This window comes from Lipotes vexillifer, unplaced genomic scaffold, assembly GCF_000442215.2.
Source record: "Lipotes vexillifer unplaced genomic scaffold, Lipotes_vexillifer_v1.1 scaffold1163, whole genome shotgun sequence".
Taxonomy (NCBI): domain Eukaryota; kingdom Metazoa; phylum Chordata; class Mammalia; order Artiodactyla; family Lipotidae; genus Lipotes; species Lipotes vexillifer.
Genome location: NW_006784867.1, coordinates 819,232 through 823,502, shown reverse-complemented (window position 1 = coordinate 823,502; position 4,271 = coordinate 819,232).

The window sequence follows — 4,271 nt, the reverse complement described above, 5'->3', positions numbered from 1 at the left end:
ATTCCTGTCTCAATATTTCTATGAACTAAAACACACCACCCTCGGAGCAGAGCAAGTTGAATCCTAAATTCTTAGGAATTAAAGTATACGATGCTCAAGAGGGCACATATGAAAAGATTTTCCTTTGGAATCTCAAAATCAGTTGGCGGATGGTAGCAAGACCGAACAGAGATAAAGTCAAAGATTCTATCACTATTTCAGGTCCTTGAATCTCAAAAAGTAAACATATTTGTGGCTGAATTAATACTTTCCTTTTGGGACCATTTCCAGCAAAAGGAAGGCACATTATTACACAATATAGAAGAATATCATATGTGTTGGTTTATAAATATCACGACAGAATTGGACGGAAACATCCAGACTAAACTACATGAAATCCAAATTCACAGGGGCTGGAAAATGCCTAATGTAGATGGAAGGTAAAATTCTGAACTGCCGGTCTCATCGAGGATTGTAATAAAAGTGAATTGTGAGTTTAAAAATATTGAATTATCCAGCTTTTTTTTTTTTTTTTCCAATTTATTTATTTATTTATTTTTGGCTGTGTTGGGTCTTCGTTTCTGTGCGAGGGCTTTCTCCAGTTGCGGCAAGTGGGGGCCACTCCTCATCGCGGTGCGCGGGACTCTCACTGTCGCGGCCTCTCTTGTTGCAGAGCACAGGCTCCAGACGCGCAGGCTCAGCAGTTGTGGCTCACGGGCCCAGTCGCTCCGCGGCATGTGGGATCTTCCCAGACCAGGGCTCGAACCCGTGTCCCCCGCATTGGCAGGCAGACTCTCAACCACTGCGCCACCAGGGAAGCCCCTATCCAGCTTTTTATTCTAATTTCAGTTCAACAAGTATTGAGTATATTCTATGTTCTTGATATTACACCAAGTCCCAGAAATACAAAGATGAAAGACACATGCTCTGCCCTCGGGAAGCACACAGTCTAATGGAAAACACACATGCAATAGTGTTAACATGACTCTAACAAAAGTCTGCATACAGTAAGGACTTCTAGGTTGTAGGTAAAGGAATTTAGCTTGTTAGTGCATTAGCCACATTTTTATAAACATAAACAATAATCATCCTATCTGTCATCTCTGCATTAACAATTTCCAGCATTTTATTAACAATGTACTTTAACATGAACTATCTTATGTACCCTACACAAGAGTTCTATCAAATAAGCAGGTGATGAGAAAACTGAAACATCAATATATCTCCGATTTGGAAGTCATGTTAAATATCTTAAAAGTCCATCTGTGGGTAGTGCACACCCATGGTATTACACTAGGAAGGATTCTGAACTCCTGTTAAGACTAATGGGAAAAAGTCCGCAATTGATTGAGAATGTCTGTTAGGGTTCGTAGGGGAGGGAGTGGCATAACCAGTGTCTGTATTTATGAATTATTTTCTATCCTATTCACAGCTGCTTTTAAAAGACTAATGGTAGCAACTACCCCTTAGTAGTTTCCTGCTGCATTCTGAATACTGAAGACGAAGTGGTCTTATGTCTCTCCATCCAGATAATTCCAGGCCTTCACTCCGGTCCGGAATGAGTTCCGGTATTTTTTTTTAGCTCTATAATTCCCTTCTCTGAATAATCGTACTTTATTCACAAAGGCCACTGTAATCCAAATTCTCTGAGTTTTACAAAGTGAATAATCCATTTTTAAGCATTTTCAAATGTTTCACCATAGTGAACCAAATTGCCCTCAAGGTACATTTTGTCTTTTCATTGATATCAATATAACATTTTTACCAATACTGTGTTTGTTCAACCAGGGTTTTAATTTGTCTCTGACCACTCTTTTGCTCTCTTTTATTATCTTTTACTATACGGTTCATACTTGCCTACCCAACACCACTAATGATTTCGCAAATATTTCCAACAGCACGTTTTCCCCATAAAATGTTTTTATAAGAAAATCTGAACTCTGTGGAAGAAAATTTCTATACACATTGAAGAAAGAAAAATACACCATTTTTATTTTATGACATTCTCTAATTTTTTTAAATATATGTGGAGACTTTCTTTGCATACTAACATTGAGGAACTCAAATTGTCGTCTTGGTTTCATCTCTATGAACATTAAAATCAGCAAGGAAGACATTTAGCCATTTCTACCCCAGCCATACCAAGAGATGGTTCTTATTTAGCATATGAACACGTGGTTCAAGTTACACTGATGTTATGGAGGACTGCTGGGGAAACACCCAAACCCAGAGGATGGAAGATTTCCTGCAGAAGAATACATACAACACACTCCACTCCACCCATTCTTCTCCCAATACCATATTCGGTATTTTTAAAATACTGTTTAAGAGCTTTCAAATTCAAATTTGAACCTATTACTCTGAAACTCCTATGTCATTTCTTCTTCTTTTAGCTTCTGTAGGACTTAAGGCTGCCTTCAGGTTCTTATCCTCTACTACATAGTCTCTTGCATAGTAAGTGCTCAGTAGATGATAATGGATTCTTGAACCGGAAAGAGGAAATTTTAGGTTATGGGTATGCTTAAGACGAGAATTCCATTTCAGAGAAGATTCTCCAAGAAAACAGTTTTATGCAAAATGTGAATGCTGCAATGTTATTTATAGTAGTAAACGATTTAAGACTACATGAAGTCTAAACACAGGAGATGGGTGATAAATCATGGTATGTCTAAATAATTGAATTTATGACAGCCGTTAAAATGTTTAGGATAAAAACATTTAATATCAAGTGAAAAAAACAAGATACATGACTTTATGTAGTTATCATAACATATAAATATGATTTTTTTATAAAATATACAGGTAAATTATGCCAAATATTAATAGCAGTTGTAACTATATAGTATACTTAAAATTTTGGGGGGTATTTTGTAAAATTTTAGAAATACAATACAAGTTGCTTTTTTTTTTTTTTTTTTTCACGGGCCTCTCACTGTTGTGGCCTCTCCCGTTGCGGAGCACAGGCTCCTCCGGACACGCAGGCCCAGCGGCCATGGCTCACGGGCCCAGCCGCTCCGCGGCATGTGGGATCTTCCCGGACTGGGGCACGAACACGCGTCCCCTACATTGGCAGGCGGACTCTCAACCACTGCACCACCAGGGAAGCCCACAATTGCTTTTTAAATGTGGAAAATGTTTCCACAAAAAGTTTTAAACTTTCCAAAGAATAATTTCTCTGGTGAGTAGCATGAAATAAATGATTCCAGTACTGAACAGTTAGTTGCACAATGAAATCTGATTGGTGAGTCATCACAGAGGAGGTTTTCTTCCTTTGGCTTCCAAGGCTGAGACCAGGAGGGGCCAGATATGTTATGCCAGTAATGTATCTAGTTATTGGCAAAACAGCAGCCCCAATAGAAACATTTCACAGAAGAGGGTTTCCAAAATAACTAAGATGTATACAGAAAGATATTTAGTCAGTAATTTGTATCATAGAATAAGATAATAGTAATGTCAAAGGAAAATACATATCTTTTATTTTGCCACTGCTATACTGCACAGTTTACCTTCCAAGACAGCACACTCCAAGTTAAGAGTGTTAACAGGGATAGAAAAAGCTATGCATTCCTAAGTGTACTTATTTTTTAACTTCTTTATTGATGTAATATTAGTAAACGACAAACACCACCTATTTTAAATACACAATTTGATGAGTTTTGACATATGTATACACCCATGAAACCATTAATACAATCAAAGTAATGAACATGTCCATCACTCCCAAAGATTTCCTTATCTTTTTATAAATCCTCTCTCCTACCTCTCCTCACTCGACCCACATACCCTGCCCCCAGATTAGTTTGTCACTATAGATTATAGACTAATCTGTCACTCTGGATTTGTTTGCACTTCCTAGAATTTGATATAAATAGAATTATATTGAGTACTCTATTTTTACTTGCTTCCTTCACTCAGCATAATTAGTTGGAGATTAATTCATGATGTAGAATATATCAACAGTTCATTCATTTTTATTGCCAAACAGAATTCCATTATATAAATTTTTGTATAGAATAATTATATTGCATACATGTATAAAATTATGTTAATTTTATTGTATAAATACTTATTACATAAAAATACTATGTATGTAAAATTATATTAGAAACATGTATAAGATACAAGTTTATCAATTCACTTCTTTGATTTGTTTAGAGATTTTCGCAATTAAACATGAAGTTTTTTGAGTCCTCTACAAGTCTTTGCATGGACATAGACTTTTTTTTTTTTTTTTCTTGCGGTACGCGGGCCTCTCACTGTTGTGGCCTCTCCCATTGTGGAGCACAGGCTCT